Source organism: Megalobrama amblycephala, linkage group LG5 (genome assembly GCF_018812025.1).
Source record: "Megalobrama amblycephala isolate DHTTF-2021 linkage group LG5, ASM1881202v1, whole genome shotgun sequence".
In the NCBI taxonomy this organism is placed as follows: Eukaryota; Metazoa; Chordata; class Actinopteri; order Cypriniformes; family Xenocyprididae; genus Megalobrama; species Megalobrama amblycephala.
In genome coordinates, this window is record NC_063048.1 from 20,090,977 (window position 1) to 20,105,252 (window position 14,276).

A 14,276-nucleotide genomic window follows, 5' to 3' on the forward strand; every position below is an offset into this window, starting at 1 on the left:
TGAGTACAGTGGTTCAATATTAATATTATAAAGCGACGAGAATATTTTTGGTGCGCCAAAAAAACTAAATAACGACTTATTTAGTGATGGCCGATTTCAAAACAATGCTTCAGGAAGCATCGGAGCACAGATGAATCAGTGTGTCGAATCTTCTGTTTGTTCGGAGCGCCAAAGTCACGTGATTTCAGCCGTTGGCAGTTTGACACGCGATTTGAATCATGATTCGATACACTGATTCATTTTTGCTCCGATGCTTCCTGAAGCAGTGTTTTGAAATCGGCCATCACTAAATAAGTCGTTATTTAGTTTTTTTTTGGCGCTCCAAAAGTATTCTCGTCGCTTTATAATATTAATATTGAACCACTGTACTCACATGAACCGATTTAAATATGTTTTTAGTACCTTTATGGATCTTGAGAGAGGAAGTGTCATTGCTCTCTATGGTGGCCTCAAGGAGCTATCGGATAGCTAAAATATCTTAATTTGTGTTCGAAGATCAACGAAGGTCTTACGGGTGTGGAACGACATGAGGGTAAGTAATAAATTACATAATTTTCATTTTTGGGTGAATTAACCCTTTAAACATTGAAGGAATTAAAAACAAAGGATGTAGTCTATTTAGGCCTATATGCAAATAGGCATTTTGAACAACATTTCACAAAACCCCCCCACAAAAGTTACATTACAAGCGAGTTAATGTTCAGTAAAGGATTTTTACAATTAAATCTTAATCATTAGTTATCATTCTTGGTGTGAACAGGCTTGCTATTACAACGATAAAATAAAAATATTCATTAACAAAATGTCATTTTTATCATTTTTCAACACATGTAGATACTTTAAGTTTTGTTTAAAAAGTATGTTTGGCTGCCAAAAGCCACTGATTGTAACTGTTAAACAAAATGTTTAAATAAAGACAGAAAACAAATGAACTGAAAATTATTATAATGTATGTAAAAGGGTCAATATATTTTTACATCAACATATGTGTCACCTTTACACTGCAAATGCAGCACAAAAGCCGAATCTGCAAATTAATGTTTTAGAAATGACACTGAATATTAAAACATGGATTTAATGGAAAATAAATAAAAATATGATACTACAAAATATATAGGCCTATGTTTTTACTGTAGGCTATGTAAAAGGGTCACAGGGCCTGCTCAGAGCAGCCTTACCTGCAGCTGACACCGTTTGGAGCTTTTGTATATTGTATATATCTTTTAAAACACATCACATTCTGTTTTGTCAAGGTTGGTCTGATTAATTCCCATCATTATTTAATTAGTCTCACCGTATGTGTGAGATTCTTCAGCATTAATATGAGCTGTTGGAGCCAGGGCTCACTAATATTCTGCCTTTTTCATCCATTATAGAAATCTCCAATGTCAAATCCAGTTAATCCCATCATTTATTTTTAGAGATTTAGCCAAAAATAAGCAAGAATGACCAATATAATCTATTACAGTGGCATGCGATGTAAAAAAAAAAAAAAAAAATCCATCAGTTGTGATGGCAACAGATGGCATCTCATTTATATGAGAGGAAGAATAAGAGAGAAGTGCAGGAAAGCGAGGAAGGGCTGTAATTTTCACCCCCAGCTGCAGAAGAGGACTGAAGGCCACGGGGAAGGAAAACAGGGTCTTAATTATAGAGGACAGAAGGGTTTTACTCTATTAGTTCAAGCTCTCGCACAATGACGCCAGTATTTACCAGTATCACCATCTCCTGGAGATTTAAACTTTAATCGGTCTTAATCTGACTGCTGTTGAATCTGAAATATCTGAATAGGCTATATATGCCAGATACATTTGTACAAGCTGATTTGTGATTCTCTAAAATAAATTAATAAATAAATACTAGGGCTTCAACTAGGGCCTCAGACCTCCTTTTACTGACCATAATGTGGTGAATATTTGTATTTCACTATTTTTATGTGAGATAATTAGTTAAGAGTCCTTCATAGGTTAAGCCAATCATAGCAAGGTCAGATCAATTCAAGAATAATGAGAATTAACGTAGGAGGATATCTAGTACTTCAGGGTATCATGATGTACTTTTCAGCTAACGAACACGCTTTAGTTTCTCCCCAGTCTAAAATAAGGCTTTATCTTTACAATATGATTTTTGAAATCACTGCTCAAACATTTTCCCCATGTGCTGAGTCTATACCAACAAAATGATCAGAGACTGATTTGGCATTGCTTTGAAAATAAAATGGCTTAGATTCAATCAGACATCAAGCAGATTTCAGCTTTGTGATCCATGCACTTCCTTCTGAGCAGTTACTTAAAATAGTGCTGATCCATCTCTAAATATAACTATGGCTCATGTTATATATGGATTCAACAATATCTTTTCTTGTCATCTGTTTTACCTCTGATCCCTGCTAAGTTTAGCATCTGTGAATAATGGACTGAGGTAATTGCGTTTGCTGCTTGTTTGTCAGATGATTCAACATAAACACAGAGAGAGAGAGAGAGAGAGAGAGAGAGAGATCCACGACACTGAATATTTAATGGAATCCCACATAAGGTGCGACAGCGGCATCATAAAACAGGAGAGGATCAATATCTGAACAGTCTAATGAGTACAGTATCTTCAACTTCTGATGCGTTATCCTATAATGATCTGATCACACTCTTGAATACTGGATGTTCCTTATATCAGTTTAATGTGACATACAAAATTATGGTCATTTACTTGTATTTTATGCCAGTTCAGTGCACAGCCTCATTGAACTGTCACTCTCTATGTACTGTTGAAACAAAAACAGAGGGAAATCTTAAACTCTCGGCGTAAGAGTGAGATGAAACTGCTTTCGGGGTTTTCCATCTGTTCTGTTCAAAGCTCCACATGAATCATGGAGTCACTAACATAAAAGCTGCAAGATTTGTTAAAATGCCCTCAAGGATAAACACACACATATACATAGATACACACACACACACACACACACACACACACACACACACACACCTCTGGCAGTAATGACATTTTACTCTAATCGTTTTCACCAGGGCAGAGAGATGAAACAGGTCGCTATGCTCCTGCCTCCTGCTCTAAACACTTCTGGATGAAACTACATCAAAGCGGAGAACAGAAAACAAGAATATTTTAAGGTAAACATAAATATTAAATTCCACACGCATATCCAGATGCCAACAGAGCACAAAATGCAAATTCTGTGTGCAACAGTTTGATGCAAGTTTTCTTCAAGAAAAAAGATCTTGTTTGTTTAACTCTTCCAGAAATATGTAAGTCTATTTATATAGGCTATATAAAAAGTAACAGCACCAATCTGATAAAACATTCAAACAGTAGATTAAAAACTAAAGAAAGCACAAAGTCTAAAGGTACAGCCAGAAAAAGAGCAACACTGCAAAAACAGCAACTGCTCATATTCCACAACACAATCCAGCAACGGCCTCAATGCACAATGCAATTCCAACAAACAATAAATAACACAACAAAACACCTCCGACACACTGTTAAAGAAGCTAAACACACAATACAACAACCTCAACACACCATATCCTCTAAAGCAGGTGAAGGTCTAGCCTGTGCGTAGATGAGTGATCAAATGAGAAAGACTGTTAGAAGAAAGAGCAGATATTACTGGCTCCACCAGAGGGCGCTAGACTTGTGGGCTAATTGATCCACAACAGTAAGAGGGAAAACAAAAGGCTAGTCACTTTGATTGGACATTCCTTCCTGCAATTGTTGAATAACTGACAAAAATTCTCTTCCATAAATTACTATTTTAGGAGATTAACAAAACAATGACTTTGCACATGTTGTGAGCAATTTGTTTCACAAAGAGCATGAAATTAAACAGCTTACATGTTAAACTGAACTCAATATGAACCCAAAACAAGACGCCCACACGGTGAACAGGGTCTTCTAGTACCGCTATTAGATAGATAGAACAGCAGGAAAACTCGGGAATGTGCTAAATGGATTTCCTGAGAAGTTCTCCAGAGCATTAGTACCAATTAAACCACCCCCTAATGAGGGATTTAAGCATGCCTCCCAGCAGGAAAGAGAGCAAGAGAACGGGAGGAACGGGGGCTGGGAGTCATGACTAACACTGTAAAGGGTTCTACAGTTAAAGTTCAATGCTTTCAACAGCAATCTAATACGCTGTTTGTTTTTTTCTTGTAGCTTTTTTGGGGCAGGTTAATATCTTTAAATTTTCAGTTTGTACTCTGGGCTCCAGCCTCCTTTGGATCTCTGAGCCCCTCATTTACATATCAGAGCTACTATAGAGTGTAACATTCAGGTTCCAATAAGAATCCTATTCATTTTATCCATAGGGAAATTGATTTTTAATGATAAATTGTAAACCTTTAACAACACATCTACTGTAATCAATGAGGGTGTTAATTAATGTCATATGCTTTTGTTGGCCTGCATTATTTCAACCAATATTTTTTAAATTATCATGTTTAACAGCAGAATTCCTGGTGAGAAATTACATTACCCATGATTCTGCAAAAAAAAAAATCTCCATCGATTAGAGAAATCAAACTAGCAATTTGCACAAAAAAGTATCCTACACTCTCAGAATACTTAAACATCTTTAAATCAATAGTTTTATATTTATCCAATGTTTTTATTTTGATTATGTCATTCGCAATGCTTTATGGGATTGTAGTTCTTTTCCAGGCTTATTAAAGCCATACCTATGTCTTTTTGTCAGATTTTCAAATACTTGCTTCAAATCAAGGTTTGCAGTGTTGTGATTCACCTTGTAGCTGGTTGGTACCTTTTTAAAATCCCCACTGGAAAAATTAAACGAAAAGATATCTGGAACAAAGAATGCTAAAAAAGTAGACTGTTGCACTCAATTCCTGTATGTTCATAATTTACCTCAAGTCTTCAAGCTGTTACCTTAGGAGCTCAGCTTTAATTGTAACAATAAATCCATGATCTCCTGAACCCAGAACCGGATAATTTACTTGTCTTACGTATTTTGCCATTTGTATCATCAAAGCACCTTAAAGAAGCACATCATTTCCTGTTCAGTACATTGAGTCAAGGAGTGAAGAGTAATATTTCCTCCCGTCTGGGGAGCGTGAGCAGTGCTCTGACGCACAATGAACCCCTAAGACTACTCTGCTTGTTCAGGCCATCGCTAATGAGACTGGAGCTAAAAACAGCATGCTGTGTGTCTACCAGAGGGCCATCCTTTCTGTCACACATATGTTCTTGGCAGAAGCTTATTCACAAACTTGCATCTCTGCACATATGCAACAGCTTAAAACCACCTGTGCAGTTTGGGTTGCCCACAATGCATTCTCGTCCGTACAAACAAAGTATACTCAGAGAGTTTATATCCCCCTGGAGTAATTTAGGCTTGGTTTCACAAACAGGGTTTAGATTAAGCCTGGATAAGGCCTTAGTTCAATTAGGACATTCAAGTAGCTTTTATAAACGTCATCTTGAGACAAAACAATGCCACTGATATATTTTAAGAAATTTCAGTGCAAGTTACTTTCAGTTAAAAAAGCTCAAACATGCATTTTAGACTGGGACTAGACTTAATCCTTGTCTGTGAAACCAAGGGATAGTGTATTATGATACATTTGTTTCGTGTATTTGTTGTCTAATATGCTTCTATAAGGCATGGCTAATAAATCAGAACCCAACAGGCCCCTGTAGACCGAGTGTAAGTTCTTGCTTTATTAAAGCAGATAAGAGTGAGACTCATTAATGGCACAGCACGACTGTAAACTTTATAATCAGAATTAGACTGTAATTCCTGGTTGCATTTTGCTTCCTGTGAAATATTGTGGAGCTCTCAGTGTTTACAGATAAATAAACAGCACAGAGGCTGGATAAGGCTGATCAGGAATGATTCATATCTATGGATTAGAACTGGATTCTGTGATTTCTGTAGTCATAATCCATTATAGCAGTGGTTCTCAACCAGGAGTCTGGGGCCATCAGGGGCCTCAGCAAACTTCCAATGAATTATTATGTTAAAGTAATCCAATTCTAATCTTTCCAATCTCTAATCCTAATCTTAAAACTTTCATTTTTCACCCTCACCCTCAATTATTATTATTTTTTTATTGAAGAAGAGTTCTTGAAACGCACAATCATAAAATTGAATCTATTTTCTAAATGGATCTTACTGTGGTAGATCTTACTGTGAACAATTCATCTATGCATGTTTCATTTTTTTTTTTAAATATTTGGACCTCGTAATGTGAAATTCCAGTTAAAATGACAGACTTCTGACATATGGCTTCTCTTGGCTTTTCCAATCATTTAGTCTGCTAAAACCCTGTCCATTTCTTATATTCGACTGCCTTCTGATCTGCCTTCTTACAATCATCTAATCTGTCGGACTAGGAACCAAACACATTTCCATCTAATTTTCCAATAGATTTTCCTAATGACATTTCAGATCCTGTTTTGCCCTGTCCAATGGAGTCTCAGTTACACCATTACAATACTGTGTACTTCACATGTCACTTCTCCAAGTGCATCATTTATCTAATTAAAATAAATTAGTTCCGATTTTACACCGCAGTTATTGGGAAACTTTAGTCATGAACCAATGCCATAACAGTGTTAATCAAGTTTGAATTGTTCATCTGAACCATCCTATCTTCAGAACGGATGCACTGCGAAACAAAACTCTGATCTCAGTTTATGTTGCAGTTTAGTGTAGTTTCAGATTTTGTATTGCTTGAAATGCTTTTCTTGTTCAGTAGGTCAGTTTGCATTTGAAGCCTGATTTTCAGTTCACAACATTTCACAGGAGGATGCCATGTACTGTGAGTTTTCTATAATGTACTTACACATGTAAATATTTCAAATGTTTTGCATCGATTTCATCACTGGTATAAAAAGTATTACACTGAACTGTATAGCATGTGGTGGAAGTGAGTGGGTGACTCTGGGCACAATTGCATAATGACTATGAGTACTGGCAGTTTTTTTTTTTTTTTTGCATTTTCAGTCTTAATTATTTATTTATTTGTTTATTTATTTATTTTGAACAAAGCACAGCTGTCAGCTCTAATGGAAGACTGACTCATGAAACAGAGATTTTATTGCAGATTGGAATATATATATATATATATATATATATATATATATATATATATATATAGATCAGATGATGATAAATAAACTGCTTATACAAATAAAACTGTTAGTGTAGGTCCATCTGGTGAAAGTTTAGAAAGTGTTTAGAAAGAGAATGAAAAGTTGCTTTGCCATCTCCTTTCTTTATTTGATGTTGTCATCTTGGCTGTTGGACAGCTATGCACACGTACATGTCAAATAAGTGTTGTGTACTCATAGTGGGACAGGTTTGAATTCATCCTGCATTGTCGCATTTCCAAGTCCCCCTTTTCCCTTTACCTCCATTGCTCTATAAAAGCAAAAATACCCATTGTGAAATGATGCCAATATCTCTCACTCTGAAAGAGGACAGATAAATGTGATACTTTCAGTAGGCACTTGATGATACCATTCAAACATCAGATTAGCTCGAAACTTCATGGCAAGCTTTGATCTTCTAGAGGAGTTTGTTTTTCAAAACCTGATCACAAAGAATAAAAAAATCTTGAAGCCAGTAATTCATAATAACATGCCAAGAAAATCACCTAGTTTGTTTTCACCCTCTCCATCTGTTTCTTCCTCAGATGCATGGGTGGAGGCAGATGGCGGAATTAAAGGATGAAACAAGGTTTAATTATGCAACTGAATACAAAAGGTGTGAGAACCTAATTTAGATGTATGTGTTTATTAAAGACAAGAAGAAAAAAAAACAGTATCAAGATCAGGACACTGTCCAATAAATCACAGACCTGTGAAACTAGGACATATAGTATGTTTCCCAAACACTGTCTGGGACTGTTGACGTCTCTTAATATAACACACACCTCCACATCAAACGCATATCTGCTAATAACACTCGGAACACTTTGAAAAGCCAAGTGTTTATTGTTTCTATTTAGTGTGCAAGACAAACCTGTCTGAGACTGTTGATATCTCCTGATGTAACACACACATTTGCATCAAACACATATCAGCTGAAACACACTTGGAACGCTTTGAAAGACAAAGAGTGTTTATCATTCTATTTAGAGCTGATGACAAACCTCTTTATCCTCATAGTGATGCATCATGAGAGACAAATACATCACATTTGTGCATGGCAACAATTCTCCTTCAAAGCACAAAGAACATGTTTGCACTGATTGTGCTCAGTGTTTTTGAAGCACCAGTGTCTACAAGGCCATTCACAGTCAGGGATAAAGATAAAACACATTGGATTCAAGCAAGCAAGTATTAAAACCTTGAACAGCTAATATATTTGTATTGTGTTAGTCATTGGAAGCAGGACTGACAAGTGTATTTTATGTGACTGTTAGTCATTTGAAATGGAAAGAAAGTAAATGGCTTGTGAAGGTTACCGTATCCTGCATTGACAGAGAAAGTATGGAAACACAGATTACTTCAGGGCAAAAAACAGTGAGGTCCAAACGTGTGAGATCACTAGTGAAAACAGATCACTATTTTGCTTTTTTTTTTTATATATATAGTTAATTACTGTTTTTTAATTACAATTTATATTAAATAATTTCAGTGGAAAAAATTTTTAAATTTTAAAAATATATATAAAAGTACAATTAAATACAACAAATACAATAAAAATCAGTTTTAGAATGTATTAGTAATTATTTGGTTTTGCTCTAATGACATTAGTGCTCAAGTTCAAACTACTGTATAAACACTGATGTTAAAGAATTAGTTCACTTTCAAATGAAAATTGCCCCAAGCTTTACTCACCCTCAAGCTATCCTAGGTGTATATGACTTTCTTCTTTCTGATGAACACAATCAGAGATATATGTAAGCAATAAGGTACAAGATATATGTAAGCAATCTCGTACCTTATTGCTTTGTTAAAACAGTTACCACACAATACAAATATATTAAAGCCAAAAAATACGTATCAATGCAACTTTCATGAAGTAAAATCACTGAAAGCCTTCCTTCCGCCGGAAAAAATAGTCCCTGACCTTGAACAGCAACAGAAGTTACATTATTACGCCATTAGATGGCAGCAAAGACTGCCTTTATGAGTGAGTCACTCAATAACGAAGACTTTCATATTGAAAAGACTGAATTGTTGTGAACATGGAACAAGACGTGACAAATGCTTTGACTAGCGCTGTCAGTTACGGGAAAACCCCTTAACTGTTAAAAGGACAAGATTATACATCAGAAATTTAAACATATTTTTCATTATGAACATAGGACTGACCTGAAGGAAAATGCTAAATCTGAAGGTAATAAACTCGTTCAATCGATCTTTTTCTCACGATACTCTTCTACATAATCCAGTAAGCTTCAATGAACAATATCAATTGAGAACAAAGAGTTTACGTTGCTAAGAGTGGTTGCTAAGCCTGTTGTGTAGTGATACACAGAACTGTTGGGTGAAGCAGTGTTTTGTCATGAAAAAAACACGGCTATTGGCCAATCAAAATCAAGGACAGGAACTAACTGTTTTATAATAATAAATGTCCTAACGCATCCAAGCTTTATAATGGCAGTGAGCGATACCAACAAGTATGAGCTGAAGAAAGTGCCTCCATCCGCATCCATCCATCATAAACATATTCTACATGGTTAATAAAGGCCTTCTGAAATGAATCAATGTGTAAAGTAAAATATCTTGCTTCCACCAGACCGCCTTCCGGTCTGAAAATGAAACTGATGTCGCATCAGTTAAGCTTTTTCCATAAGTTGAATACGGAAAGCGGTCTGGTGGAAGCTAGATATTTTACTTCATAACTTGTTAAATATGGATTTTTTTTTTACACAAATGCATCGCTTCGCTTCAGAAGGCCTTTATTAACCCCCTGGAGACGTGTGGATGGATGTGGATGGAGGCACTTTTTTCAGCTCATACTCACTGGTCCTGTTCACTGCCATTATAAAGCTCGGATGCATCAGGATATTTATCAATATATCTCCAATTGTGTTCATCAGAAAGAAGAAAGTCATATACACCTAGGATGGCTTCATTTGAAAGTGAACTAATCCTTTAATGTTCTCCAGCATGATTTGAGATGATCTGAAGAGCATCTGGTGTGTCATTGTATAGGACATCTGACCATCTGTACAAAGGAGTTTACAGTGTAAAGGAAATATAGCCTAATGTTTTGATAAGAGACCTAGAAATAGTGAAGAATCTGACATATTTGCGCATAATCATTAAAGCTTCTGTTTATTTACAGGTCCACTATATACGCAAACAGTACATTTTTAATCTCAATCTTCAACAGAAATCTTTTTGTAATTCCACAGAGCATGAAAAATTAATCACTGTGTATGATGCAAGTCTTTGAAAAATGACAAACCAGATGGGAAAATTTAAACAGACTTCTTTTTTTTCTTTATGATCTCAATCAGACCATCAATTCACACATATGAACGAACACACATCTGTGTTTCTCTTTGAAGAAACCCCTGATGATGACGTCTCGCAACCATGAAAGAGCCTTCTGAATTGTTCAAAAATGCAAAATGTATTATTAAAGACTTTTTCATTTTTTATACAGAAGGCGCCTAGAAAATTTTTATGTCTTTTCTTCTGGGCATATTATACTTCTCACATAGGCCTCTACACCATTTCTGCCACATTTAAATGCATAAAAGATGCATGCCAGCATTCAGTCCTGACTCTGTTTCTAAGGAAATGGTTTTATTGGTTTGTATTCTTGGAGTCAAGCTCTAATTTAAACAACAAAGACTCTGTGCTTCAGGTATGTTTTAATAAAGGAAACTGCATGTTGAATCATCAGCTCATTATGGGTGAAAACAACTCCACTGGAACATGAGATTCAGTCACCAACTGCTCATCTGACACAGACAGGTCAGACATGATGAACGTGGATCACAAACATGTTTCTGTTGCCTGAAATTAGAAAAAAAGATGCTTTATTTGTTATTTTTCTCATAATCTGGTCAGTCTGACAGAGATTTATTCTATTATTCAGTAAATCAAGTTCTGAATAGAAGCTTTCAGGAGCTGGTGGGACAGCTTTCCTCTTAGCAACATAAAGACACCTGAATTTAAACACATTTGACCAGTATGTGAGAATGTAAACATGTCTCAACATGTAGACTTAGTAGCCGGAAAATAATATGTGAAACTTTTGAGCAACAGGCTAAATTAGTGTGTCAATGTCACACAAAGGTCAATATTTATAGTCTCAAACAACGCCACTGTGTCACTGGACTCTATTAAACAAAATCTCCACAGACGCCTAAAAATCCTCTCTGATCTAAAATAGACAGAATCTGCTTTCCAGAGGTGAGGTGTAATAAAGTAGGCCAAGGACTGCCACAGAAAATAGACTGAACACTGAAACTGGCCTGGATCAAATCAGGTCTTTGAGAGAAAATTAAAAAAGGAGGTTAACTAGAATCTTCGAAGTCACGGGTGTCCCCGGGGAGTAATGTGAGGAAGAGGCCCCATGTGCACTGATAGGTGCAGGAGACTCAGTAGTAGAGGTGCAGCGATCTCATCATTTTACCAGACAGGACACTGCACGCAAATGCTAGCTGGCAAATAATCACTGTGTCAATGTCAAAGAAGAGAAACTGTGGTATTCAGGGAAAAAAATTTTTACAACCTAAAAATGGCTGAAGATACACCTTGTCTGTCAGCATTTTGTTGCTAATTTAGTATTGTGGCACTGCTAATACTGTTGGCTTCTGCATTATACGTTTCTTGTGTTTACCCCACTTTTTTTAGTAACTTTTTTATAAAAGCATCTGGTAAATGATTAAAAATAAACAAAGAAAGTCATTGGCAACAGGTTTGGCCTGAGACACGATCACATATCGGAAAGTGTGTTTGTTTCAGCCGCAGGTCTAGAGTTTCACCGAACATCAGAACCTGTTTTTGTTAACCTGCAGCGTGTTGGCAGAGTTTTCAGCTGTTCAATGTAATGAGAACTGATGAGAATTAGCTGACAAGAAAAAAAACGGGAAAACCCCATCCACAAATTTAAAAAGAAGCTTATAATCACCTAAGGCTGCGTTTATTTGATGCACTAAAACAGTATATTGCAGTTTAAAATAACTGTTTTTGTTATAATCTATTTTAAAATGTAATTTATTCCTGTGTTGGCAAAGCTGAATTTTCAACAGTCATTACTCCAATCTTCAGTTCCTTCTGTTCAGGAAACATTTCTTATCAAGTTTGAAAGTAGTTGTGTTTCTTAAAGGTGCCCTAGAATTAAATATTGAATTTATATTGGCATAGTTAAATAACAAGAGTTCAGTACATGGAAAAGACATACATTGAGTTTCAAACCCCATTGCTTCCTCCTTTTTATATAAATCTCATTTGTTTAAAAGACTTCCGGAAAACACGCAGATCTCAACATAACACCGACTGTTACGTAACAGTCGGGATCATTAATATGTATGACCCCAATATTTGCATATGCCAGCTCATGTACAAGGCATTAGACAAGGAAAGGCAGTATTAACGTCTGGATCTGTGCACAGACAAGGTAAGCCAGCAAGAACAACAGCGAAAAATGGCAAATGGAGCAATAATAACTGACATGATCCATGATAGCATGATATTTTTAGTGATATTTGTAAATTGTCTTTCTAAATGTTTCATTAGCATGTTGCTAATGTACTGTTAAATGAGGTTAAAGTTACCATCGTTTCTTACTGTATTCACGGAGACAAGAGCCGTCGCTATTTTCAGGTTTAAACACTTGCAGTCTGTATAATTCATAAACACAACTTCATTCTTTATAAATCTCTCCAACAGTGTAGCATTAGCCGTTAGCCACAGAGCATAGCCTCAAACTCATACAGAATCAAACGTAAACATCAAAATAAATACTTTACTCACATAATTCGAAGCATGCATACAGCATGCATGACGAACTTCTTGTAAAGATCCATTTGAGGGTTATATCAGCTGTGTGAACTTTGTAAATGCGCTGTAATATAGTCGAGAGCTCGTGTGGCAGGGAGCACGCGATTTAAAGGGGCGGCGCTGCCAAAATCAGTGTATAGTTAATGATACTCCAAAATAGGCAGTTAAAAAAATTAATAAAAAAAAATCTATGGGGTATTTTGAGCTGAAACTTCACAGACACATTCAGGAGACACCTTAGACTTATATTACATCTTGTGAAAAAGCATTCTTGGGCACCTTTAATATTTTTGTTGAAACTGTGGCCGTTTACACCTGGTATTAAGATGCGTTTTGGTTGATCAGATAACAAGTGAACGACGCTAAACAGGGTCTAAAACGTTTTGAGCTTGTCCACTTTTGACCACTTCCAGAGTCGAAAAAGGATTTGACCGGATTGCTTTCGTAGTGTAAACGCTCGTGGTCGAATGCGTTCGAACAGCCATAAAAGACCACCTACTGACCTAATACGTAAACATTATGAGCAGCCCGCTAGTCAGATGGGATTTAACCTTTTAAGTTTGCTTTTAAGATGATAAATGTACCAAGCACAATGTTCTCTCACCATTCCCAATTTCTAACACGCACTCACAGTGTTCAGCGTGGTCTTGCGGCTATCAGAGCTGAAATGAAAACTGCTGCTCTCCGTAGGTTTTTCTGTCGTCTCCTTTCGTGTTCATACGCAAGTAGCCCGAGCTTATTTTGTTCAATAGATTGAAAGATCTGTAAAAGCTCATACTTTACCCACCCATTTACCCTCCCCTCAAAAAAAGCAGGACAGAAGTGGACAAAAGAGACGGATTAAAACACCTGGTGAGGTTTAAACAGGTATGTGTCTCCCTCCTCTACTTGTGATCCGATTGACTAAAACACATTGTAAAGGGTTAGTTCACCCAAAAATGAAAATTCTGTCATTAATTATTTACCCTCATGTCCTTGCACACCCGTAAGACCTTCGTTCATCTTCGAAACACAAATTAAGATATTTTTGATGATGAACGAAGGTCTTACGGGTGAGTGATTAATGACAGAATTTTCATTTTTGGGTGAACTAACCCTATAATACCAGGTGTAAACAGGGCCACACTATGACACTTTCAAAGCATTCTATGATAATTAAAAATTTCAAAAGAACAGAATTTATATGAAATAGAGTGAATTCCTATGAATTCCTATTAATTTTCAAACTTAGTTTTGAACGGTAAAGTAAATGTTATACTTGTTAAGACTGTAGAGAATACTGCCCCCTGCGGTTGCTGATCATCATCACATTGAACAAAATACATGAATTATAA

The 14,276-nt window shown here is 36.2% G+C and overlaps 1 long non-coding RNA gene across 1 annotated transcript; it reads left to right on the forward strand.

Annotated features, from left to right (window-relative positions):
* Window positions 1–340: 340 nt before the first annotated feature.
* Window positions 341–8,808, forward strand: LOC125268213. Its single transcript, XR_007184835.1, has 3 exons — window positions 341–532; window positions 3,021–3,122; window positions 7,665–8,808. It is a non-coding gene; the product is annotated as an uncharacterized LOC125268213 (long non-coding RNA).
* The last annotated feature ends 5,468 nt before the right edge of the window (window positions 8,809–14,276 follow it).